General features: G+C 45.4%; 1 protein-coding gene and 1 non-coding gene across 8 annotated transcripts in view; both read right to left on the bottom strand.

The window, feature by feature from the left end:
- si:cabz01090165.1 (uncharacterized protein LOC100333421 homolog) overlaps positions 1–27,978 on the bottom strand; it is a 167,394-nt gene that overhangs the window by 137,008 nt on the left and 2,408 nt on the right. Inside the window, exon 1 of one of the 7 annotated variants that reach the window (XM_053872265.1) lies at positions 176–27,563. The exons of the other annotated variants lie outside the window; for them this stretch is intronic. The gene's annotated coding sequence lies outside the window, so the exon portion shown is untranslated. Of the gene's footprint in view, positions 1–175; positions 27,564–27,978 lie in introns of those variants that run through there. 7 annotated transcript variants of the gene reach the window in all.
- trnar-ucu (transfer RNA arginine (anticodon UCU)) lies at positions 2,319–2,404 on the bottom strand. Its single transcript is given in 2 exon segments — positions 2,319–2,354; positions 2,368–2,404. It is a non-coding gene; the product is annotated as a tRNA-Arg (tRNA).

The following is a 27,978-nucleotide window of genomic DNA, read 5'->3' as shown; positions in this document are numbered from 1 at the left end:
TGAATCCTAATGTACTGTACATAGTAGTATATTGAGAAAAAACTTGGACAAAAGCAACATTTTCAAAACTATTTCATTCTTGGGGGGGACATAGAAATGAATTCCAATCAGAATTATAGCAACAAAAAAGTTGAATTGAAGAATAGATGCATTTGACAAGTAGAAACCAGCTCACGTTGGGCCTCTGCAGTGCCGGCTCCACCAGCTGGGATCGTACTTGCAGAGGTGACGTTGTGTTCTCCCATCCCTCCTCCGCCTGCCTCCCTCTCCCGGTCCGATAACGAAGACCCCGCGGTAAAACGCTCGCCGAAGCCCAGCGGTTGCCATGGTTGTTAACGAGGCTGGTTAAGATCAAAGGCACAAAGAAGGTTGTTGACTCTCCAGGGGAGACGAGTCGAGCCCCGAGCTACGCAATTACCGCTGAATCAGGATTCCGACATGTACCTGCAGCTACGCCAACAAGGAAGAAGATCTCTATCTGGGTATGTGTGTGTGCGTGCTTGTGAGTACCAAGTCTTGACATGCCACCTTCTTGTGTGGACCTTTTGCTTTGTGAAGACATTTTGGTCTGTCCTCACAAGGTTTAGAGGGTTAAAACCTCAGTAAAAGTAGTGTATAATAACTGGGTTTATAATATACTTGGGTATCATTCGTGTTTTGGGTGGTTAGGTTCAGGGGGCGAAAGCATGAAAGTCAATGAATGTCCCCACAACACATAAAAACATGACATGTGTGAGCTTGTGAGTGTTTTGGTGACAGCAAAGGCATCCACTGACATGAAGCATCAGAGTGAAAGACGTCCCAGAGGAACATCAGATGACTCGCTGCTCCCCTCCAGCATTCTTGATCCCTTCATCCCTCACCCATCCAACATCATTTACACATCCATCACATCACCTTTGCTCTAACGTCCATCCATCCAGCCTTGGTTCATCAATGATTCAGCATCAACCCACATTAAAGTCATCCATTCATTCTGTATCTATCGTCTATCTCCATTGATCCATTCATCCACCCAGCCATTCTCTTTCTGATGCAGTCATCCATCTTCCAGTTTCCATCCTTCATTCACCATCAATTCATTATGCAGCCATCTATCATCCATCCATTCATTCATTCCTCCATCCATCCATCCATCCATAGTGAGAAAGAATAGAGTTCATTTCTGCAGCAGCATGATGATCCGTATATCCTGTTTCATCCAACGTTCACAGCTGACGAAACACCATCGCACGCTCTGAATTTCTCTTGCTCGTGTCTTGGATGCTCGGACCTTCTCTCCTGTTTGATAGTCTGGTTCTCCAGTTCACGTTCTGACGTCATACCTGAACATCTACCCACGGAGAGCTGCAGACTGAAGCTCGTAAATTTTGGTCTGTAAATGTCATCAGCTGCGTTCACATCCGGCTGAAAGTGGAGCAGAGGGTCTGCAGGGACTCGGCTGTCTGAGGGACAGAAAAGTAGACACACACTGCAGAAGAACAGGAGAAGCCTTCACCAGGATAATTGGCATCGGAGTCAGCATGACAAGCTCCACTCCGCTCCACTCTGCCCGACTGGTCTCCGGGAACTGAATGTGTGAGCAGCCGCGATAAAGACTCAAAAAGTTAAAATCACACAGCAAGAACTGGAGCTGATCTCTGAAGCTGAGGAGCCCAAAACTCCATCCAAGGTGTAGCTGCAGACCAAAGAGGAGAGCGGCGATAGTGGAACTGACGTCGCCTGGCAACAAGCTGCTCCAGGAACTGGACTGGAACCGTTCTGAGAACAGAGCCTGAAGGGGACCTGACCTTAAGGTAGGAGAAAGGTCCAGCCTGACTGTGAGGTGCAAGTCATGATGCATCCATGACATGGCCACAAGCTACTGGAAGAAGGTCCTGAGGCAGACCGGGGCTTCATCTCACAGTTTGCCTGAGAAACCTACAAGAACTGGAGGATAAATCCTTGGTTCCAAAGCCCTGAAATATGGGCCAGGATCATGAGTCATGAGGTTCACTCTTGCCTGAGCAAGCACAGAGTGGTGTCAAGATGGTTAAACCCAGTCCTCTGCAAACCACTGCACCACATGCTAGAGCTGCAACCTGCTAGAGAAATGTTGACACTTGTTTGAAAGGGTTTAACACCGGCTAGTACCGGAGTTGTTGGACTAAGTGATGACCAATGAACTTTTTTAGGCTGGAATTGCAACCTGCTATAAGTGTTGGCACTTGTTTGAAAGGGTTTGACCCAGAGTTGTTGGACTCAGTGAAGACCAGTGAACATTGTTCTTCACATGGACGAACCTGCCACAGATTGTTCACGCCATGCATATATAAAAGCAACTCTGGCGGGACTCGAACCCACAACCTTTGAATGGCTTCACATACCTAGAAGTCCAATGCGCTATCCATTGCGCCACAGAGTCACGAGCTACAGCCTTACGTGAAAGTAGTGTGACTCGCACAGACAGGTTGGACTGGCGCCTACTCCTCTGACATTTAGCTGCAGTGCTACCATGGGGCCTGGTGAAGAGGGGTCCCCCATGTCAGACCCTCTTGACTCTAACAGAGTTATGCCCTGAGATCTGAGGGTCGGGTCAGCAAACCCTATATGTCCCATCAAACATCTGAATGTTAGAACGCCAGACTAAAGTTGGCTCCTCCTCTCTCCCCCGCAGCAACATCTGCCACACAAAGATGTGGTGCATTCAGGGATCGCTTCCATCCCGACAAACTTCAAAGAGCAAACAACAAACTTCCAGGACTTAAGTAAATCCGCTGGAACGGGTTCAAGGAAACAGTAGCAGGACGGTCTCTGTAGAGCAGCTTCAAAAGCCTCATGAAAGAAGGAGACTGAAGGCTTGAAGTTTTCAGGAACCAACCTGCCAAGAAGCGGGGGGGGGAGTCATGTGCATGTGTGTGCCTGTGTACATACGGCAGACAGTGACTATATGTGCTGTATGTACCTTTCCATTGAGCCAATAACCGATTTATCCCCCAAACCTTTCCTGCAAGAAGTTGCCCACCTGATCAGGTGAGAGCGCGGGTGTGAGGGTGAGGCGCACGGGGCCTTGGTATCACGTCTCAAATCTCCTGCAAATGTCGTAAACTCAGAATAAACACTCTTGTGCCGCGCTTGTTATGGATCCCCGGAATGGAGCATCATATAATCCATCTGCTTCCTGTTTAACGGCCTCCCTGTGGCCCCACAGCGCTTCCCCACAGCAAATTAATCGTTGCTTTCTTCGCCGCTGCATCCTTAATGGAGGCGTTCAAGGAGCCGGACGCTCTGTCTCTCAGCTTTATATCCTCACACACTGGCACTTTTTCATCCAGCGGGGTGCGTGTGGTTTCTGTTGCTCAACAAACCCTGGAGTTTACGGGTCAGCGCCGCTTCACGGATCAAACTGCACCGCAATATTCATGAAGCTTTCCCTCACAGCAGGGAGACAGATGTGTCGCAACCTGGGGATGGTGGAGGGAAAACATGGACCGGCAGACGCCTGCTGGCCCTGGTGGGGCCAGTTGTTCTGGGTGACACCGGAGTGGAATCATTTTAGAAACCCATTTATGGTCTTTAATATGGTCTCTTGTTTGTTTTTGTTGAGAGCGCTTAGAATGTTCAATACGAAACTTCATTTTATTTCGAATTGTTTCCGTCGTTCCAAGTGCCGATCGATGAAGTTTAAATCTCACGCAACATTAACGGAAGTGGGACAAAGTGAATCAGGGGGATTTGCTGGAAACTTCAGAGCCGCAAAGACGAGCTGCCCAGTCACAAGGTGAACACGGTAACTCGTTGTTTATTCTCTATATGTCTGCTTGTTTTCAGTGTCTCCAATATGTTCCGAAGAGCAATAAAAGCCTGTTGTGGACATCAGTCGTGACGTGGATTTAGCAGTCATACAAGTATAAACATACTGTACGTGCAAACCCACAAAAATGTAAGTATGGTTTTATTTGTTCATAAAAAAATTATATTTAAAATAACTCGTTTAAAGTTTTAATTTCTGCAGAAACAGAAAAAAAGTCTCTCACATCAATAAAGGGGCATTTGAATCATTTTGCAACAAGTATTACAGTAGAGTAATTTTGTGTCCTAATGTTTTTTTGTCTTTAATACTTGTTCAAACATTTCACCCAAATGAATTACAATTAAACGCTGTTTAAAGCTGAATCAGATTTAAAGTAGTGATTTTATTTTTGTTATTTATTTTTACTGTCATTTGATTTGTTAGACAAAAAAAAATCTTCAGGTACCGAGTGACACCAATTTAAAATGTTTCGGAGTCGTCTCAGCTGCCATCTCTTCTAGATTTTTTTTTTTTTTCTTTATAATTGAATGCCTATCTTCAAAAAAAAGGTTGAATATTAACAAAAAAATCTCCTTCTCCCAAAGAAAATTCCTGGATCCAGATGGTGATCCGGATCAATCCCAGAAGAGAATCCTGTGTTCCTTCACATTCCTGAAAATGTCATCCGGATCCCTCCCTAACTTTGATGTTATTTTATTCAAACAAACGAAAGATAAGGCAATAGCTGGGTTAGCTCGGGTGGTGACTCCCGTTTCACGTTGTCATGGCCTTGAACAATCCCAGTGAGACCCGTCACGTGGCCGCCACACGACTCTTCCCACCCCGACCGGCCTGGCCGGACGCTGATAAACAATAGACTGTAATCACCTGCCGCACAAGAGAGCATGGTCCCATCCCGACGCCTCGCCAAGATAACGGAGCAGCAGGCCGCTGGTCCCGCTGCTCACGGAAATCCATTTAAATCCCAGCAGCCAGCGGCTCGCTGGGTCAGCACCCGCCTGGTCCGGCCTGATTACACCAGTGAAACACAGATATCAACTGTGGTGAGACAATCGCTCTGCTTTATTCTGGCTGCCACTTTTACTTGCTTTTATTGTCTTTCTTTTTGTTGGCTGCTTTTTTTGTTATTATTTAAAATTTTGATCCAAATGTTAGAACAATTGTGTCTTTTCGATGGCCAAGCATTGGAATTTTTTCAAGGATTTTGTCCTTTCTATTAGAATTTGTTGAACTCACTTACTGAGATGTCTGAGTTCTGTTTTTTCATATGTTTGATTTTGGGAGGTAAGACAGGAAGTGTTCTACACAAGTGAAAAAAGAGGAAAGTCACTTTCTATTTTTGTAACTGCTGACTTTTTTTTTTTTTACAAACAACCTAATTTAATTTTATTTGTGAGTCTACACACTTTTTCATAACGTCAATGACTGTTTTCTATAAATTTATATATATATTTTACTTACTTTACTTTACTTTTTTCCCCTTATTTCTGCTTTTGACCGTCACCAACAGCAGGGCTCTTTTGTGTGACAATGATTATTTCTCATCGTCTAGTTTGTTTTATCTGAAACGTCAACATTGGCTGAGACATTTGTCTCGCTCCACCCACTGTGTCTCCTTTAGCCACTATTGTTCTCAACATCAGTGCAACTGGACGCTCCGCGCTCGTGTGCGTGTGTGTTTATGTAGCTGGACGTTCGTCTCGCCGCTGCTCAATCAAAGTTCCACACTGGAGATTGTGCAGCGGTGGATTGAGAAGCAGCGTGAAGCCCGACCTTTTATTCTGTGATAACAAATGAAGAACATTCATCAGATAGGGGGCGCTCCCCCCACTCCCTGCTCCCACCACCCCCTCCTGATAACGTCCAGCCTAATCTGATTTACGGACGTCTGTTATTCAGACCGTTAATGCACCGACATTCGTCTGCAGGAAAGATTAGTGTGTGTGTGTTCCTGGTTTAGCTGTATTTGTCGGAACCAATTCTTGTAAATACACCAACTTGTGGGGACCTTTTTGCCCCCACGAGGTTAAGCCTCAGTTTGAGGGTTAAAGCTTCAAAATAACCGGGTCATTCTAACTGGATTTCAGTTCGGTTCAGAGTGCTGGTTAAGGTTAGCCATGTGTTTTGGATGGTTAGGTTTAAGGGGAGAGGCTGGGGAAAGGGTTATGGCGATGAGAGGTCCCCACAAGGTAACTCAGTGGGCAAGTGTGCAAATGCCCGCTGTGAGTGTTGGCCTTAGAATTGTGCATCACGTGCGTGCGAGTGCGACCTCAGGTGTGAGTCTGCATGAGTGTGTTCGGCTGCCATCGATCTGGTCTGCCTACATCCCATAATGCACCAGTAATTACCGACACAGGCTCGACTATTCATGCACCAGTTCAATTATCCGACATGCAATCCATTAACTGCGGCCGCCATTCACACATTCACGCACATCCTCTCATCCACTCGCTGATCTGGGCTCCATTATCCCCTGCCATCACCCTCCTGTCGGCCGTCATGGCAACCGTCCAGTCTGATCACATGATGAACACATGAACCTGGACAGTAGTAGCCTCCACGGAGAGTGGCTGGACTCAGTTCATGTGTTCACCTCTGCAGAAACCTTTGAACCTCCCGGGAATTCAACCTGTTTGTAACAGCTCTTCATTCCCTCTCATCTGTTTTCTAGCTTCTCCTCCTCTTCCTGTCGAGGGAACCCCATCGGACCTTGTCGATTATCCAGCGTCTACCTCGGATGGAACCGGACTGGCTCCGCCTCTCAGAACGCGGCGCCTTAATGCTGCTGATATCATCGCTAAGGTGGATCTTTAGGCGTCACATGATATGAAAAGAGAAGAGCTCTCGGACTCAACTGGATCATTGACTGCCTGGACAACGCTGACCTTTGATCCCTGACTCTTAAGCATTCAACTGACTTCAACCCTGCCACGAGACATTCTCCAGGCAGAGGTTCCTCCATCTGTGTCTGAGGAAGATGATTTCAGGAAGCTCATCCGGATGCTTTTTTCCCCAGTGTTTTAACTTCACAACTGTTCTGTCACTTGTGAGACTCAAATGCATTCACCAAATATGGTGTCCATCGTTTTTTTCTTTGTCAAATTTGCTTTTCTGTTTAATGATGCTGCATGTTTCTGGTAGGCAGCTGTGCAACTGCCACTAATATTCTTTAGTATGCAGTGCATCTGTCTTATTCAATGCAAGGATCTCATCAATAACTTGTTTTATGTTTTATGTCTTGTCACCTTTTGTTTATGTTGTTTTTTCAAAATGTTTTCCACATTGTGAGATTTATTTTTTTTCTTTTTACACAGTGCTGGACTTTGATCTCACTGCAGCATTTTTGTGGTATTTTTTATTTTATTTATTTATCATTTTTAATGTATTCATTTTTCGGGTTCTACTGCTTTTCTCTAATCTGATCTAATCTAACTATTTTATTTGATTTTAACTTAATAAGTTAACAGTGTCTTTTATATTGTTATCTCGTAGTGAATACTTCATTCACTACATTCTGCTTTCTCTATGTATTATGAATTTTTGAAACTTTTTCGTTGTCATTTTTTTGTTTTTCTAGTTCTGTCGACGCGCTGCTGGTTGTTTAATCATTTCTCTGTCTGCCTCTCTCCGCATCACCGCCCTGCTGTGCCTCCATTGTAGCAGTACAATCATCTTTTCTTCTACTTCTTTTGTCACCACTAACTTGAAATTGGCGCCTTTTAATTACTTTTTTGTTACTGAACTAGCAAGTTTCCTTTGACAGTTTGCGACTCCTTGTACTCAATTGCCTTTTCTTAAACGGTCCTGCCCTCATGCTATGTGTTAGCTGTTAGCATGCCTCCACTCTCTTTCACCATAAAGAAGAGCCACAATGCTAACTGTTAGCATCACTAGCGACAAAAAACTGCATCTACTCAAATGAAAGGTAAAAGCGATGCAAACACTAGTTACCTCAGAAGCAAACTTGTTTCCCGGCAGTGGAGAAGCGGCGCCCACCTCAGCGAACGCTGCTCTAAAGTTTTCTAGCGCTTTCTGCGGCGGCTAATGAGTTTATGCTGAAGACACTTCTTTATTCTCCGGTAACGGGGCGAACAGCAGAAGTGCCGACTCGACAACTTTTATCATAAGAAGTAGATGCTGATGCAAGTAAACACACGGGCCGCACACACGTGCACGCTAATCCGTCATTAACCCCCTTATTATTATAACTCTTCCGGTGAATCGCAAACGTTACAGTAATATATGTGCTTATTTACACACACACACACACACGCTGGCTCGCACGCTAATCCCGCCGTAACCCTGTGAACTGTGAGCTGTGTGCGATTATTCCGCTCCCCGTCTTCTATTTCCAGCTGCGCATTAACATGTCAGGACACTTGAGTTATTCACGCAAACCTGGACTGGCACACGCACAGTCGGAGGAGAATCTTCAGGATGAGCTTCCTGGACGGCAACAATAGAGGCAGCACCTGTGTCGGACTCCAGCCGGACGCTTGAGGAAATGGCTCCTCCATCTTTAATGGGCTGAAAGCTCAAGCGAAGGTGTCGCACCCCCCACCACCACCACACACACACACACACGGGACACACATCTGTCATCACAATGCGTGTCACCCTCCCGTTTCCTCTGTGACACGAAAAGTCCATTTCTCCATTTCAAGCACACTTTATAGGTGTGTGTGTGTAGGGGACAGACAGGGTTAGTGGTGTGTGTCACTGCTGGCCGGTTTGTTGTTTGCCTCCACTGAGCCTCACTATATGAACAAGCTGGTGTGTGTAGTTCTGGGGAAGTGATGCATGACTCAGGTGTTATTTGGAGGCATCCATGCATGTGTGTTTGTCCGTGTGTGCTCCTGAGCTGGACAAGCGTGTTTGTGCTCTTGAGGATTTGTAATTAGCTTGTTAATCTCAGGGTAGGTGTGTTTCCGTCCAAGAGAGAGAGTTGTGTGTGTCTGTATGTTGTGTATATTTTGGACAAAACAAACGTATGGTGTCTCCTGGAGCGTGTTTGTTGATTTTCTTTTCTTCATGAATGATTCAGAGGTCCGCCACTTGTCTCTGACACCGCTCACACGCACGCAGGTGGTCCTTGTGAGGACCTCTCATAACCCTTTCCCCAGCCTCTCCTCCTAAACCTGACCATCCAAAACACATGGTTCACCTGAACCAGGACTCTGAACCAAACTGAAATCCAGTTATGATGTCCCATTTATTTTTATATTTTAAAGTGTTAACCCTCAGATGCAGGCTTAACCATGTGGGGACCTGCAAAAAGAAAAAAAAAAGTATAGCTAAACCTGGTACACACACACACAAACTCCCACCACTATGTCTGGAGTGCTGTCTGAATACATCTACAGTGTGTGTGAGTGATGTAATTGCACTCAATCCTGTGTGTGTGTGTGTGTGAGTTGCCATATTCAGCTGAAATTCTCCATCTGATCGCTGCTCTACACAGCAAACCTGATGTGATCCAGCCTGGCTTACAGCATAACTGCAGCACCTTCTCTCTCTCTCTCTCTCTCGCTCTCTCTCACACACACACACACACACACAAGCATGCAGTTTATTCAAAAACCTAGCGTGCCACAGAGACAATCCCTGGAGCCGAGATAGCGAGTCAAAGATTAAAGTCAGACAAATGAAAGTGAAAATCTCTCATGGACGAAAATCTCAAGATTTCTGTTTGACCAATGACATGGTGACAGTGTGAGTAAAGTTGTGATGCAGCCTCTGGTTTCATGATGTGGTCGACCTTCAGACAGAGCGGCAGAACACCGGGAGGAACACTAGTTTGTTTAGGTCCCAGCACATTCGTCGGCAGGAGCGAGTGTGTGTGTCACTAGTGGAGGAAACCAGAGTGCCCACAGGAAGCAAGGAAAAACATGTTTGCTCTCCAAGCCGAGAGCTTCCTAGAGTTGGACTGAAACCGGCGACTGTACTGCAGCAACTGAGCATGAGATTTTTGCTCTAAAAATACCAGGCAAACGGAACTTTCTCAACTCTCCCTCCTGGAGAAAAAGAAAAGCTGGAGTCATCCGTGTGTTCGCTGGTAATTAACAGGCGAACCAAGGGAAACTTTAACAAGCAGGGTTCTATTTTCAGGGGTCAGAGGTCACATAGGCAGAGGGAACGTTTCAGCCCACCAGGACCGGAGCAAAGACCCTGCTAACCTTCAGCCACCAGGGAGCAGAGATCTTCCTCTGCTCCTCAGACAGGAACGTAAGGGAGAACCGTGCTTCACTGGTCACTAAGCTTCTCACAGTGGGTCACAAGTGAAGCTCACTTCACCTCGGATGAAGTCTGTGACTTTTCTGATGACAATATCAATGAGAAAATGTCAGTCATCACTGGGACAGTTGCTCAAAGCCATTTGTAGCATTTGTACCACAGACTCAAAATGAGTGAGGGATCCAGATGGAAGATATCAACATGAGGCGCTCAGTCACCCACCTGAGACTCGGAGCAGAGGTGCTTTGCCTGCTCCATGGATGATATCGAGGCTCTCCAGGAGGAGACCTGCTGGGGGAGCATACATCTGTATTCCAGCCCTGGAATCAATTCCTTTTTAAAAGTTTGAAGTTTAAAGAGTCGGGGGAGGAAGTGTAGACATCATGGCGGGATGAAGAGCGAAGGACGACGGAGGAGAGACATAAGGAAGGACTCAGACAGGAGAAGGACGACAGACAGTCGGAGGGGAACTTTTAATCTATCGAGGATTGCAGATGTGGAAATTTTTTCCCCCAGCCTGCCCTGGGGGCAGGGGGGGTGGGGGGTTGGGATGGTCAGCGCGAGTTCAAGGAGTGATTACGGAAGTCGTCTGAGTTTCAGCAAGCTGAGGTAGAAGTCACTCAAAATAACTCCAGAGACAAACTTCTTCTCCACAAGTGATGAGGATCAGCTCCTGAAGTCTGACACCACTGGGGGTTTCTTCACGAGGACTCCTCAGGTGGTAGAGAAAGAGCTGAGCCAGGAGACAAGGCCCTCCACTGAGCACTCGGTTTCTCCTCTCACCAGTGGTCACCAGTTTTGGAGTGACCCGGGGAACAAGAGCTTCTATATCTGGACTCTCTGAGAGAGAGAAGCTCTGTGACATAGGAGAGACTCAGAGGAGAACCTCTGCTGCCGCAGGAGGAGGCAGGTGTCGGGAAGTCTCCTGGACTAGTGAGGTGTGGGTAAAGTTGACCCGCTCGATGGCAACAACATGCTCAGACTCAGAGAAGCCCCGCCCACCTGTCAGAGCCTCAGGTGTTCACAGCAGAGGAGGCAGGTGAAGACGATCAGCTGACAGGAATCATCTTCCCGCGCTGCAGTCATTTTCTCCTTCAGAAGACTGGAAGCGGCGAGGACAAGCGACGTGCTGGGAGACAAGGGAAGCGGCGAGGAACATTTACTTAGGCGGGATTTGCATAATTTGTGGCGTGAAGACGGCGGCGCCGTCAGCGATGGCTCTGATCACTCTAATGCAAACATGAAAGTTGTGGTGAGCAAAAATAACCCCAGCGCTTCTGAGGATGCGAACGAGGACAGATATTTTCAGTGCCACTGAGAGGATCGGTGGAGGAGACTGTTGCTGCTCCTCTTTTGTTCTCATGATTCTTTCACTGTCGACTCGTTGAGCTGCAGCCCTTAACAAGTCTTTGAGAGTCCCTCTGAGACGTTCCGGCTCTCGACAGGTGACTTCATTTCTTACTTTCAGACTGATGACAGATACTTTGCCAAACAGTTTATCGTGTGCTTTGTTACTCCTATTTTTCACCTCAATCGTTGTGCAGCCGTACGTTTACATAATCCTGGGTATGTTCAGTTTTACAGACATCGCACATAAGATGTGCAGATGACTGCTTCACCCAAGAGAGACGGACATGAAAAGAAGCCGCGAGAGCAAACCAGAGCTTTAACCGTCATGTGGAAACAAAACAATATTCCATGTTTATTTCAGCCTGAGCAGCTCAAGCAGGTAGCGCTTGAGCTACAGTGGCCTCAAGTGGACAAAAAGTCCCACGAAAGAAGGATTCATGAGAATAGATAAATATTTACAGAACTAAAACAGTAAAATATTTGACTTAACACATGTCATAACCCTGTGTGGGAGATGCTTTTATAGCAGCCGACTCTATATTACAACCCATTACAGTCATCTTGCTCACCTCCTCTCAAAACAAACTGACGGCCTTGGCTTTGTAGCTACATTTTTACTCAACTTCATTCTTATTTGATATATGTAATTCACTCATATTTTGATCAAGGTTCCGTTGGCTCCTAAGAAATACATATTCATCATATTCAGCATCAAACTTTTGTCACTATTGATTCGGGATATTACTATTTCATATATGAAAAACAAAAAAAACATTCAAGACTCACTATTCAACACTCCCACCTCCTCCTCAACTGATAGGATTTTCTGTTCATTCAGTTTCAACTCTTCTGATGCCCATTGTTTATATAACCTTTATTAACCAATAATATTAACCAATATTACTCAAATGTATTTTCTCGTATGTTTTACTTGCAATACATGGTTTCTATTGTTTCGTCCTTTGAAATGGTGATAAAGTCGCTGCATCTATTTTGAACTGCAGGTTCTCTTCGTCTCCACAACAGCTGTTCTTGTTGTGTGCTTCACCTACTGTCTTTATGAGTGTGTGTTCTGGACGCAGCGTCTGTCCACTGGACTCAGATTACATTTTCGCTCTTCGGTGCCAACAACCAAATGGGAGCGAGTCCAATCGCACTTGTTTAGTGAAGCACGACTCTGAGCAGTGTGTGCGAACTTGTAGAGCTATACTTGTTGGGACCATTTCTTGGAAGCACTCCTCCTTGCGAGCACCTTTTGCTATTTGGAGGGTATTTGTGGGGACCATGCCTACCATTGAGGATTAAAACTTCAAAGTATGTGGGACATTGTAACTGAATTTAAGTTTAGCGTAGGCCCTTGTTAAGGTTAACCATTTGTTTTGGATGGTTAGGTTTAGGGGGAGAGGCTGAGGAAAGCATGAAAGTCAATGAAATGTCCCCACAAAACATAAAAACATAACACGTGCGTGTGTGTGTGTGTGTGTGCTCAGCTGCAGCTTACTGTGAAAATTACACGCTTCACTTTTTCACTGAATATGAATGCGCATGGATTATTCAGGGTCAAACACAGATGCTCGATTTATCTTTCGCACACATACACCCCCCAACCCTCCCCAGCAGAGCCACACACACACACACACACAGGGGACAGTTTGTTCCTCAACTGTTCGTCGATGACATATTCGACCTGAATAATACACAATAATGCAAACAAATGCAAATCAAGAGACAAACACGACGAAAACAAAGTGTTCCGGCTGCATCCTTGCCGTGCAGCACAGAAACACATCATCAGCGTTCAGAACTCTGGACCTTGAGAGTTACGAGTCATAGAGCGTCCTCCGACCCCTCGTGGTGTGTTCAAGTGTTGGACCGTTGGCTCCAGTCTGCTGTTAGCATGCTAGCACGTCCAATGCGTTTGCTGTGAACATGGACTCAGATGGCTGTGAAAATGGATGTGAACTTCACTAAGATCATGTGACTGACACTCTGTAAGGTCAAGAGGTCATGGATGGAAGCAGCGATTGTCTGCATCACAATAAATGGGCTCGAGTTCAGGAGGTGGAAGGTGCTCGACATTGTGTCACAAGTTGTGTGGATTTGACCTCATGACCCCGGAGCCAGTACGGAAGGTCACAGACTAAAAGAGAGGTCAGCAAGTGAAGGCGCTCACCAGCTGGATTGATCCACTCGAGAGCGATCAGTATGAAGACAGTTTCCTCCAGGAGCTCCAGTTTCCTCCCACAACACTGTATGACGCTAGTGTACTGATGAATAGTTATGATCACTAGAGGGCCCTGACGTTTAGAGATGCCGAGTAAAGATTGAGTCATGAGTTGTCGCTTCATGTCATCTAGAGAATAAGACGACACTAAGAAGCACAGGAAGTGAAGCTGACTCATGCACCTCAGTGAACACTGTGACTCAAGAACAAAAGAGCAGCACAGACACGAGTTGCTGTGATAGTGGACCAGGTTGGACGTCCTCATCACACTCCCAGACTGACCATCTTCCTCCAGCAGAATGGGGGGAACGCTTGTTCCGACGTGACTGCTGGGATAACAGGGAGCCCTGCATCAGAGCTGGTCTGACCCCAACGATCCGAGCGACTCGAGTCACTTAACTCTAGTTACTGCCAGTCGATGTGGGTTCGCAGGCGCATGTTCGTTCCTCGTGATGGTTTCTTCACGGATCATAGGATTCAGACAGATGTTCGAAAGACACATCTGCTTGTGAGTCGCCAAGTTTCCACGGCAACAACATCTGAACTTTATTCACAATCTGTTCGAGGTGGTTCTGCCGAGCATGAAGGCCAGTTGACAGAGCATGGAGATATTGAAATATTGGATAATAACAAGACTATATTGATGAATACTGGGATTATACGTGACACTTCAAAATTTATTTATCGCAAAGACTATGAAAAAAAGACATCAACTAAGAGTAATAATAATAATAATAAAATAGTAATAATAATAAACATTTCCAATAATTCTTCAAATAGATTAATTGTTAAAAAAAAAAAAAAAAAAAAAGATAAAGAATGTGGAGATTTTGGGATTATCCCGACATGCACTGGTCTCACAGATCGCACCCGGACGGTCACTGTGGTCAGCCTCTCTGAACGGTCATGAGTCTGGCCAGGTTTATGGCGGTTGTAAATGAATTTGTAGCTTTTAAATAATGATTTTCTGTGATGTCTGCTCTCCTCCAGCAGCAGCGAAGCAGAGACGTGTAGTGCTTACACATGCACACACAAAGGCATCACACACACCCAAACAGACGAAGACTGATTATTCTCGTCCACTCTGAACTGGGATTAGTCAGCTGCTGCTGATAAAAACAAAACAAAACAAAAAAAAAAAAAGCGCCAGAACAATTCCTCCACAGAAATGCAAATCTCTGTGTGTGGGAAGCAGTGTAGCTGTACTTGTGGGGACCAATTCTTGAAAATGGGGGTCCACTGTTCATCTTCTTTTTGGGCCGATACCGATATTTGCCCTTTTTTTTTAAAAAGAAAATACACAAACCTACTAAATAACAATAATAACTAACACTGCATAGAAAACATTGCAACTTTTAATGTAAAAATAAATAATAAATTAACCATATAAAACAGAAAGTGCTTAATATATACAGTTGACACATGGTGATGACGGCGACAGCTTTATTTGTCCATTGGTCAGCCGACCATGATGGCGTCAGAAATACCTATATCCGGACCCCGCAAATCCACACTTCAAATTGAGGCTATAGACTTGAAAATAACTGGGTCATTCTAACTGGGTTTCACTTTGGTTCTGGTGAGCCATGTGTTTTGGATGGTTAGTATAAGGGGAGAGGCTGGGGAAAGGGTTATGACAGTGAGAGGTCCTCACAAGGATAAGGATGTGTGTGCCCCTTATGCAGCACATAATTGTCTCTTTGTGAGTCCTCCATTTGAATCAAGCTTCCTCCTCATTAGGATCAGTGGACACATTGGAATATTCTCCGGTCTGTTAAAGCACTGAGCTGCAACTGCTGCACGCATGGTGTGTGAGGGACTGTGTGCAAGTCTCATCCGAGGACGTGAGGAGGGCAGTGGAGGAAGCAGACTGCAATGGCCACGTGCAGCAGTGTGGGGGATGAGGCGTCCGCGGGAGACTGAGACGATTAAAGGAAGACCTCCCTCCTGCTCTGCCTTTGTGTGGACCGATGTGGTGAGATGAGAGAGAGTGTGCAACACTCCTCTCTTCTGAGGACCTCCGTGTGGCCATGGCAGGAAGAGCGGCGCCGCAGTGAGCCCCGATTCTCCTCCATGAGATGGTCTCTATTAGGGAGCAGGATGAGGATCAGTCCCTTTTGAGTAACCACAGTGGAATGTCCTGTCCAGGAGGGAACGCTCACGAATGTCAGGGTCTTGTTCACCAGTGAAGGAAGGGTGGAGTGCCATCGGTGCAGCGATTTCCAGCTTCACAGTGACCGTCAAAACGTGCACAATTTAAATGACAAAGATTTACGGCCACGGGACGTAATTGTGGACAAGAATAGACGTGGCGTCTGGTGTGTGTGAGCACGACTCCGCCTGCTGCGGCCCACTACTCCTCGCATGAGACTCACACAGCCAAGCTTTTTTTTAATATCAGCTGAGTGGATCTGCGGCTGCTGACCCGCTCAATCTCCACACGCCGGTCATCGGGCTCTTATGTTCCTTCAACTCTCCAATTACTTCCGCGTGCTGCCGTGGCGCTGAGTCGGCGGAATTATTTCACGCATGTTTCTCTGGGCTGAGTTTTTCACATGAAAAGGTTTTTCAATTGTGTCAGGCTCAGTTGTGGTTGCGCCGGCGAAAAGGAGGGAGGGAGGAGGAGAGCGAGGAGCTCCGCAGATGTTCCTGGATCTACATTGTATATATACATTTAAATTCACAAGCATCTTTTATATTAAAACAAATGAAAATTGAACTGAATTTTATTATCTAAAACAAATGCACAAAATAATTTCCTCATTTTTCGGATGCTCCAGACTGCAGTCATCGTCCGACCTCCACATCGATTGGAACCAAGGGAGGAAATCCGAATGCTCAGTAAAAACCCCACCAAGCCACATGGAGGACGCATGAGGTCTGAAGGACTCAGAGCTGACTCAAGCTGGATTCGAACCCGCAACCTGCTCACACCTGCTGTGGACTTGCTCAGATGGCTTCAGCACAGGCAGGCTAACAAGCACAGCAGCTGCGGCTGATTCCTGCTGAGACTCACACGGGTCCACTTAGACTCTGCTGAGGAAGAGCAGCTGATGTACTCGCTGAAGTGATGCGCGTATCGACCCGGCGGTTATTGATCAGGCAAATTGAGCACTGAGAGCCAGTCGGGCGGCGAGGTCACTGACCCGCCACGAGGGTTGGCAAATGAATTCAACAGAACCGTCAGTGGAGTAAAGAAAACAGGGCGGATGTTGATCCGATGAGACAGAGACTGTGGTGCTAGAGGAGCTAATGGTTAGCTAACGGTTAGCATTGTTAGCGGTTGAAAACTGGATATGAAAAAAAATAGTTTCAGAGGAACAGGATAAAAATGATGACATCATCAGTAAAAGTATTAAAATAAACATAAATGTTAAAACATTCTGTTTCATGCAACTCCAGTTTCTTCTTATTTGTTGTATTCTGTTACTATTATTATTATTTGGAGAAAAATAATACTTGGAAAAAAAAACTTTAGACGGAATTATTTAATTAAATATCCTTTGTAATTCCCTCGAAAAAAAGAATCAAAGGTGTGTAAAATTGTGCTGTGTGTGAATGAGAGGGAGGAGCGGAGGTGATGACTTCAGGTTCACGTGAAGGAAGTGAAGAAGAGAGTGCAGCAGGGTGGAGAGTGAAGTCAGAGCAGCAGCTTCACAGGACAGTAGCGACAGTTACTGCCATGATGTTCAGAGACTCCGGAGTCAGGGACCGAAGAGTCAGAGACCAAGATGCTGAGGGTATGAGGGGGACATGGAGACAAAGTTACGGAGGACACACTTGGGCAGAGTTGGACTGAGCATGGAGAGGAGGAAGACAACAGTGAGGTTCATGATGGATGATAAAGGTGTGACTGAGGAGGAAGAAGGTGAATGTGGGGGGCTGGAACCAGACTGTGGCGCCACTCTCTCTGATCCTTCACGGAAGAGTTCACACATTCTCTGTCCAACACTTTCCTGAAGTTCATTTAAATAAAACCACTTTGCACACAGCTCCGAGTCTCCAGTCAAACACCAATATCGATGATTAAACGTCTCCAACTGGGCAGTTTAAATGCGCCACTGAAGCAGCGTTCGGGTTCCTCGCAGCGCCACAGTCTGTTGCTGCCGCACGCCTTTGCGAAGACAGGTGATGCATGGGGAGACGGCGGCTCCCGGGGGTCCGCTCATTACAGAGTCATTACGGAGTCTGCCTGAGGACTCTGGAAGAGAAGAGGAACTTAGAGAGCATCAACATGTCGAGGCTCGGGGGGAATTCCAACGTCAATGTTCCACTTACTTCAGTCCAGATTTCATTTCAACCATCCATCCCATCTTAATCCATTTATTCCTTTCCACTACTGCCATCAGTCGGATCCCGGAACTTATCGTTTTCCTTCTATCCATCATTCTATCTTCATCATTCCAACATCTTTTCAAGCCCATCTGTGCATGGTGCATGGTGCATCCACTCAGGCATCGATCCATCCATCAACATGTCAGTAAATAAACTCAGTCGTTCATGTATCTACTTCTGATCCAACTGTGTATCCCTCCCTCCGTCCATTGCCGCCACAGTGTCCTGAAGGCCAACGACAGGTGGCGGTGAAATGGAGGGTTTGGTTTGGATCCCACCTGAACTCCAGACCAGCATCAGATTACAACCCAGGATCTGTCACAACAGGTGAAACTGGAGATTCCAAATTCCTCCTCTCATCCAGGGAAGTGCCGGGATGCCACTTTCCACCATAAGCAATCCTACAGTTCCAGCAGAGCTCCGGGGCTGATGGACTGCCACACCAGGAGCAGCCCAAGGAACTTCCCTCACTGATAGTTTAAGATTCGGGGTTTGAGACGAGTTTAATTATCAATATTGTTGTTTGAATTCCAACACAGCGCTGCAGGGGAAGTGGTTTTATTAAAATGAGCTCCATTAAAGTGTCGGACGGAAAATGTGTTTAGCAGAAGTGAATGCAAATTCATAGGGAAAAAAACTGTTCTTTAATTCAATAGTTTTGGAGTTGTGAGGATGTTCGTTTCAATTGAGTATGTTTGGGAGTCACTCCTGCACTGGCATGAATTTAGCGCCAACATGTTTACATGTTTTTGCATATGGATTTCATACATTTGTGAAGAAAATATGTCTAGCTGGAGAAACAAATGACCCATTTCATTACTTTTAATGATGATTCTGGTGATATATATTTGAATTTTAACATTTCATCGCTGCCCATATGACCCACGAGAAACTAAAGAAGTAAAAGTAAGTTATTTATTTGCAAAGTAAATGAATAAATAAATCTGTAAACTCATTTTTGGAACTTTCTTTTCATTTAATAAGTTTAATATTAAGAATAATATCTTATCACAATGCAACATTTTAGTACAATCTTCAAATATTCAGACCATTTTGTCCTTGAATTTAGAGTAAACATAGAAAAATAAAGAAAAAGATGTTAGATTTCAGAATTCTGACCCTAGATGGTTGTAAAATTATCTGTGTATGATGTAGAATTCATTTATAGCCCTTGCTGCTGTATCAAATGTGATGCAATGCAGTGCAGTTGTGTGTAGTATCTGCTATCTATTAATAATAAAACGATATCTGATGGGTTTTAAATTCACAGGAAACAATGAGAGGCAGAAGCCTTCATGTAATGAGAGACGGATGTCCACAAACCAGGATCAGGACTTGAGTTCTAGGCTCAGTTTCCCTTCCCAAACAGGGGGCGCAGGAGCTACCGAGTGTGTGAAGATCCTTAGTGGCGCGTCGCCACAGCTTTGCTCTTGTTATCTCCAATGAGATATCGACATCGAGCGTCGCTCTTAAAGCAACGTGTGAACGTTTACTGACAGAGTCGACACCAGCGGCCGCTTTCAAAGCCATTAGAGGAGAATAGAGAGCTCCATTTATCTCTCGCACACACACACAGACACGCTTGCCATCAATACTGCTCATGACAGTATATTTAGCTCAGCGTTTTAGCTACGGTGCCAGCTACATTGGTAGATGAAGCTGCTTCATCTTGACTTTACGCCGTGCTAGGTTGCTGAGGCAGCTGCTGGCGTGAAGAAGCACAGGCTTCCCTTTCCTCAGAACCCGCCCTCCACCTTCTCAGGCAGAACAGATCTCCTCTGCGTCTCTTCTGGAGGACTGAGCTTCTCTGTCTCAGTTCTTTTTCCACATCCTTCGTTCCTTCACCAGTGAGGAAGCTCCTCCACCACTGAGGACCTTCTGCTTCACTAACAGAATGACGAAATGAAGCCTGTTTAATGTGTTAGCATGAGTGACTTCTGAGCCACTTCCACTCCAAGTGGTGACTGGGTTACACGAAGATGTTGTGCGTGTTTACAGGTCTGTCACCGTCCATACACTCTTGTTTAGGTTCCTCTGAGAGGAACAGGACTCCTGAGAAGCTGGCGGCGGGATATATTTGTTGCCTTTCTCGCCTCCGATTGATGATTAATTGATGAGTAAATTTGTGGATGAATTATTCGTGAGCAACTAAATGTTTCAGAGAGCGTTAATTAGTCATCAAAGAACGGCTTCAATATTTCATCGATGTTTATTGGAGCTCACTAGAGGAAGCTTTTCCTGAATCCTGGCATGCTAGCATTTCAGCGGCTGCCAGATGAGGAACTTCTTTCCCTACAGTTGGGTTTAATGGTAGCAACATTAGCATTGTTGCCACTTCAACGGTAGGTAAGTAAAGTGTTAAAAACAGAAACTTATTGTTGTAAATTATTTTCTCAAAATTATACTATACTCTCTGATTAGCACAAGCTAACCTAGCGCTCATAACTTAACCTAAGCAATGTCACTTAAAAAGGAAAAAGGAAGAAGAGGGAACAAAACAATGATGAACAGCGTCCAAAGGAGACAATAATTGACTTTAAAAAAGTAAAGAATGAAAATGAAGGTTAATTAAAAACGACCCAAACTATCTATCGGTGAGTTTGCTCCAAACGTCTCGTAAAAAAACTCATCACCTTTCAAAAAGTGGTCTGTAAAACCATCCACACGGATTCTCAGGTAAGGATCGCAACCATGTAGTACATGCTCCAGGACTGTAGAGGCACTGTCATGCTCTGATCTGGTAACAGTGGCGTGGTACAGAGCAGCAACTCTTAACAAATGGTTGATGAAAAAAAAAAAACACTGTCAAAAAAAATAAAAATGAAAAAGGGAAATTGAAAAATACATTTTAAAAAATAGTCAGAAAAATAAATAAAAATGACTCAAATGAAATTAAACAATTAATAAATAAAAAAACAAGTTAAAAAAAAAAAAGAAAATATTGTATCCAAAACTAGATTTTGTTCGATTTTTTGGAAAACATAAGTAAATGAATACATAAAATGAATAAATAAAAGAGATTAAAAAAAAGAACAAACGCACAAAAATAAAAAAAATCTAACCTAAAAAAGATGATAAACAAAATGAATTAACAAGTAAAAAATGAAATCTTATATATAGCCTTATCTGGATGGTGAAGAAAACAACGACCTTTGAGGTCATCATGTCACATCGACCACAGTCGCCCTAAATAGACCGGCAGAATGCACTGAAGTATCGTGTTCTGTCTGGGCTCAGGCTTTGGACTCAGACAACAGCCATTAGTCAGAGCGAGGCGACGCCTCTAATGGGGTCGGTCCGCGGCGGCCTCCATCCACTTGTTTCCAGACAGCAGCGCGGACTCCATCAGCGCCGGAGAGCGTGAGGATCATTACTGCCTCAGAATCAACAGCTGGTCCCCGGAGGGACGACGGGTCAGAGCCAGGTGAGGAGGCGGAGCTCTTCAGAGAGCTCAGGAGCCCCCGATGATGAAGATTGTAGCTCTCGCTGATGGACACCGATGGAGGTGAAGGGGTGACAGTAGGGAGGGAGAGGGGGTGGAGGAGATGAATGGGAGAGAGGGTCTGGAGGAGGTCAAGTGAAGGCAAGAGATCAATAAAGACGTGAAAAAATAGCCCGGGAGATGAAGGTGAAGGAATGGACCGGAGATGATTGACGGAGAGGAAGAAATTGGAGTTGACAGGTGTCAGAAGAGGTGCGGGGCGTGGACCACGTGCAGAAGCAGAATGGAAGCAGAGATGCCTGGCAGAACTGGCAGGGATTGGTTGGAACTGCCTTCATAGTTGCAGTCACAACATCGCCATCTCCTGGAGGGACTGTCCTCATTCCTACTCAAAATGCCAAGGAAAAATAGTTTTGAAATCCTTGAATCCTTCAGACCTCTGATCTTGAGAATCAGTGACAATTCGACCTTTTTCGGATGCGATGGCTCGAACGCACCTCCAGAGGGACGAGGATCAGCTGCCCAACAAGTCTCCGCCAACATGGAGAGGTTTGGAAGCTAGGAGCAACATATTTTAAAAAGAGCCATGAGTGGGCGGTGCCTCGCAGGAGTGGCTCCCCCTGCTGGCCGCCAATACACATATATCACTTAAAAGGAGCAGGCGTTTGTGAAAGAAAAAATCTCTCTCTGCAGTTTGATTCATGAGCCGCCATCTCAAACGCGTCGGGGGAATCCATTGACCTGCAGCTGGGGACACGGTCAAGGAGGAGGGAAGTGATCCCGGATCGATGGGCAGCTTCTCCTGTTTCTGAGTCCCGAAGCTTCCGCTGGGACTCTCGTCGATGATCAAATCATCGGAATGGACGAAAGAGACTTCGGATTGTTCTGTCGTACCAAAGATTTATTGTTTCAACGATTTTTGGGCTGCACATTCTTCCTCTTTGGAGTTTTTTGACCGATCAATCGGACAAATACACTCCACAGTTATTGACTACTTCTATTCATACATGATAAGTAACGTCATTACTCCTTGAAATGGTGCATCGCGTTGCAGAAATGACAAAGCGAAACAGTTTCGCTCACTTCCCCGGAGAGTTAGCAAGACGCCACGACGGCGGTCATATGGCAATAATGTCACATGACAACAAAACAGCCACTTGCTTAATGTGCACACACCAAGTCAGGAGCACAGACGAAAAACAAAAACCTTTGGGTTTGAGAGCTACCAAGAGGTTAACCAAGCAAAAGTGTATTGTTTTGGACGAGCAGCCATCTTCTGCTGTAGCTCATAGCGCATCTGGACTCATTTCCGGGAGCTGTCAGTCAGGCCACGAGGCAGAACTGCTCCTTCTCCTCCCTATTGGATGAGGCTTCACACACTTCAGAGAATGTGGGTTACATTAGGTAACCCCGTCATTTTAATTTGTCAAGAAAACCGAGCCACGTTCAGCTTGTGTTCAGTGAAGTTTAGATGGTGGGTTTAATCCGTTCATTGAGAGAATGAAACAATACAAAACACTTTGCATTTTATATTGTTTATTTATTTTCCAACACTTTAACAATAGAGTGTTTCTGTTGACAATCATGCCACCTCCGCAGCTCTTTATTTCTGTCATTTGTTCAGAGCTTGCTTTCATTTTTATTCAAGTAATTATTATTGTTCATTTCACTTTTATCCCCGGGTGTTTATCTCCTTTATGAAAACTGTTTTTGTCTTTATTTCTACGCAATTAAAACTTTTTCTATCAGGCAGATACTTTTCCTATTTTCTCAACATCAACTGTTTTTCCTGCCACTGATTTTTTTTTTTTTTGTTATTAATGTGTGTATTTATTCCTTATTTTTGAAACAAATGTCATTTTACTTCATAGTTAATGTATATTTAATACATTTTCTTACACCGATTTGTCGCTGCGTGAGAACTCAGCAGCAAAACCTCGGCAGCTCAGTTTAACCACGAAAAGTGGCTTTCAAAATGTTCACTCATGCAAAGGTGACTCATGAATGATTGAGGACCATGAGCGTCATAAGGCTTCTCCACCCACAACACCACTTCCTGTCCCCGATGGAGAGCAGGGGTCCGGCTGATGGACGCGGTCTGGTCCAGGTCGCGTGGTCGAGCTCATGAAGCTCTCGGCCTTGTCCCACAGGAAGTCTTCCTGATGACACATCCTGAGTGACTCGCTGTCTCTGGGGATTTTTCACCTTTTGCTTTTATCTGATTTGAGTCTCTGGGACACATTTTTCACATCATCATCTCCAATCTATATTTTTGTTGTTTGTTTTTTTTGTTTTGTTTTCTTCATTTAAGAGGTTTGTTTTACTTCATCCTTCCTTTAATTAAGTTATTTTTATTTACATTTTGAAAGAAACGCTCAACTTTGTTGGGAGGTGGATTTTACTGTCCTTGATTTTAGCTCATTGTTTAGATTATTGTATTATATTGTATTGTTTTGTACTCTAGTGTATTGTATTGTATTGTATTACATTATATTTATTAGTCCCACAGAAGTTAGCCACATAGTTATGTGAACTCTTTTATGGAAATTGTTTTGGTTCAACATTTTTGGATTTATTTTATTTTGTCTGATTGACTTTTTCATGGGGGTTGGGTTGGATGTCTTTTCTCAGAAGCCTTGTTCAAATGTGACCAAAGTTGTTTATTCTGTCTTCAATTTTTTTCTGTTTTGGTTTCTTTTGGGGTTTTTAGGCGTCATCTTTCACCTTTGTTCTCTAACTTTTTGAAACTTTAATTTGTTTTCCAACTGGTAACATTTTGTTGTTCATTCATTCCCTCCAGGAGATGGCGATGTTGCGATCTCAACTCCTCCGTTCCAACTCCAACCAATCCCCGCAAGTTCTGCAACGCGCTGCAGTTTTTTTCCAATCGCTGCGACTTTGTCGTCAATTCCACCAATGACTTAAGTCTCTTTTCAGCACCCCTTCTTCGTGGCATGCGTGGCATCATCTTCCCCCCTTTCTTGTTGAGATGAAGTCATGTATGATGCCAAATGTCTTTACCTCTCAGTCTCCGCCCTTGTGAGGAGCTCCGTAAGAAAACAACAAGCGCTTGCAACACGCCCGGAAAATACCTCACAAAACACCATGAAAAAAGAAAAAGATGGATCAGTTTTTATTTAGCATGTACATCTATTTATTTATTTCATACTGGCTGCTCTTAAAGCATGGTGCATGTGGGTCTCCCGGCTACGTTGCTTACACTCAAGCTTTTTTTAGGCTAAAAACTGACACTACTTCTGATTTATTTTTTTCACTTTCACAAATAGATTTTTTTTTATTCCTGCACTCAGCATTTTACCTACTTTTCATTCCAACTGTGGGTTTTATTTAAATTTGTTCCTGGATTTCTACATCTCTGCACACCTTGCAACACACATGGACATGATTCTACAGAGTCTGGAGGGGGCGAGGGAGCGCCACCTCTCTGCCAACAGGTGGGATCTGTTCTGGAGAAATATCCCATCCGGTCTGGTGATGAATTAATCCGAGTTCTAATCTCTCACCCCCGAGACCCCCGCCTCCATCTCTGTGACTCTCCTCCATCTGCTGGCCCACATCCATCTGTTCCCTCCTTCACTCTCGCTCTCCCGCCGCTCCCTCTGCAGAGCCACCATCTTCTCCTTCTCATCAGTAAACATCATGTTTACCTGTGCCAACACGGCAAACACCGACAGCAGAGAAGCCGTTCCATCAAATATTTGTGCGAGCTCCTCGCAGCCGCATAGTGGCGTTTGTTTATGGATTAAAAAAGTAGTTTGTTTGCCAGGTTTCAGTTTGTTTGTTCCACGAAAGGAAAATACATTTCATTAGTCGTCACGCTGATGGAATGTAGATTTCCGGTTCCCACTGCCACCAAACTTCAGGCGTCACTGAATGAGTCTGCAGTTTTTACAAGCGCGATTGTTTAAGCAGCCTCCCTCCCCCAATGTAAACAGATCCCGCTCGGCTGCCGCTCGGACCTCATGCTGCGGGAGAAAATGAAACTTGGGTTTTGCTCTGGATGTTAAATTCGGTGGAACTGTCTGGGATGGAGGGATACATCAGCCGGAGGATGGGAAGGGGGGAGAGGGGTGAGGCGTGAGGAAGGGGCCAGAATTAGAGGGGGAGAGATTGAAACAGCCGGGGAAAGATGGAAGCCAATTATGTGGCTCAGCTCAGTGTGAACAGAGAGAGCAGATAAAAATAGACTCCAGTGTGTGTGTGTGCCCGCGTGCCAGTGGACTATCGCGTAGGTTGTAGGTTTGACTCCCACCTCCCACGGAGCAAGGTGCTGAACTCACATCTGTAACACTGTGGTTGAGGGTGCCATTCCATCAGTGCCCCTCCCGGCCTGCAGACACACTGTAACCGCACCACACGGTTGCCTCCGACACATGTGTCATCACGCTGATCTTCATTGAGCCTGGAGTGCAGGCTTTTAGCTAGGGGAGCGTCTGCAAAACATGAAAAAATGGACGCCCGTAGCTTGGCCACCTGATGCTACCATATACCGGCATCATCTCGTGGCCAGGTTACAGTCGAGATATGGGCATTTTTTCATGTTTTTCGAACGCCCAGACACCCTCCTAGTCCCTCATCACTGAGTGACTTTTGTCGGCACAACTGCAAGTAGCACAACGGAGTGTGAACATGACGAAACGGCTGCGACGACAAATTCTTTTTCTTAAGACACTTTATCTAAATCAGGGCGTGGCGCCACGGCTTGAATCAGAGCCGCCACGTCCTCAGAAAAATTTTAAAGATGAAATCTCACCTCATCAAATGTATTAAAACGTGGTAGATAAAGCACATCATGGAGGTGGAGATGAATATGATGGTTTCGCCATGTTATTCATGGAAAAGTCCTGATAGAACCCTCATAATGACTGAAGTCCGTTGCTCGCGGAACTGAACTCCCGCACTCCAGCCGAACATGTGAAGAGACGGACCGCGTGAGGACAGCTTGGATCGGAGGCAGATTTATTTCTCATGATGTAAATAGTCACCCACCACCAATGGCAGGAGCCATTGACTGCGTTTCACAGATTCCCAGTCGAAACAGCAAGGTTGCACTGGAGCGTGTGAGTTTGGTGATGTACCAACACGAGCGCGTTTAATCAATTGTGCAGCGCTGACGAGCACTGAAGACCGAACATCAGCATTTTAATTGACTGACCTTTTACGCAGCATAACAAGCCTGAGCGTGTGTGTGTCGGAGAAAAACAAATGACAGCATTAATTTGCGAACACACTGATATCAGCCTCGCTGCTTGTCAGTGTATCGGGGTGAGCGTTTCTACGGCGACACATGCCATGACAGAGTGATGGTGATGAAGTATGGTGGGATATCGGTGGGCGAGAAGCATGTCCTGGCTCTGCCCCGGGGCCTCCACCTCACCAGTCCCGGAGTCTCTCCTCCCTCTCAGACTCAAAGATGCTGATCCACATCCCAGTAGCTTGCGCTGGACTAAAAGTGTGCTTCTACAATGCGTGCGGCAGAAAGAAAGATGTAAATGATCGATTTGACCGACTCCCTAGCTGCTCCTGCCGGAGCTTCACATGTTGGAGGGAGAAGGTGAGTGTCTGTGTGTGGGAGGAGATATCTGTCTCTCTCTCTCTCCACCTCTCTCTAATGGGCTGTGAAGTGCGTCCTAATGCTCTCCATATGATAATCGTCGCAGCCAAACAATGCATCAGTCTAGTCGCATTAACGCACTCTATTATCACGCTCGGGCCTGACACTGACTGACTGCTCGCTTGCCCGTCTGGCTTCCCGCCTTCGTACCTGTCCACCTGTCTGTTGCTCTTATCGTCTGTCTCTTGTTAGTGTCGGGACCAGCAAGACGGATGATTCCTGTCTGTTGTTTCTACCAGTAGAGTTGCCCCGCAGGTCCTGCAATGAACAGCTGCAAAGTAGTTTGAACTGTGTTGTGAAAGAGGGAGCGCACACATGTTGTGTTTTTATTTTTTTGTGGGGACATTTCATTCCTTTAATGCTTTCCCCAGCCTCTCCCCCTAAAGCTAACCATCTTAAACTTGACTTAACTTACTTCAACAATTTACTTAAGTCACTTTTTTTTTTAAGTTTCAATCATCGTGGGGACCGGCAAAAGGTCCCCACAAGTATAGCAGCTGTTAAGTTGGCATTAACGCGCAGCACAAGCGCAGGGATGTTCCGGAGCTCTCCGTGGTGCTGAATCCCAGTGGGGATTCAGCACCACGGAGAGCTCGTCTGAAATAACTCCAGGTTGCGATACGTGAGCCGTCCCACCCTCAACTGTGGAGACTCCTGAGACTGAGCAGACACCCACCACCGACATAATTCAGCAGCGTTTTAACCCGGAACGTTCTGCTTGCACAATATTTTAACGAGTTAATCAGTCGAGCAGACTCAGACAATTAGCGTGAATAAGAAACGAAGCGAAAACACCAAGAGGCAACAACAATCAAAACCGATCTTCACAGCTTGTTTTTTTTCACCCAGTTGCTCTCATGGCCACTCCTTCTGCATTATGGACGACGTCATATCGCCGGTCCACTGGAGCGGCATGATGGTGCGTCTTTAGAAGCAGAGGGTGAGCCAAAGTGAAGTGAGGAGGA

This window comes from Synchiropus splendidus, chromosome 8 (genome assembly GCF_027744825.2).
Source record: "Synchiropus splendidus isolate RoL2022-P1 chromosome 8, RoL_Sspl_1.0, whole genome shotgun sequence".
NCBI lineage: Eukaryota > Metazoa > Chordata > Actinopteri > Syngnathiformes > Callionymidae > Synchiropus > Synchiropus splendidus.
This window is presented reverse-complemented; position numbering and strand designations above follow the sequence as displayed.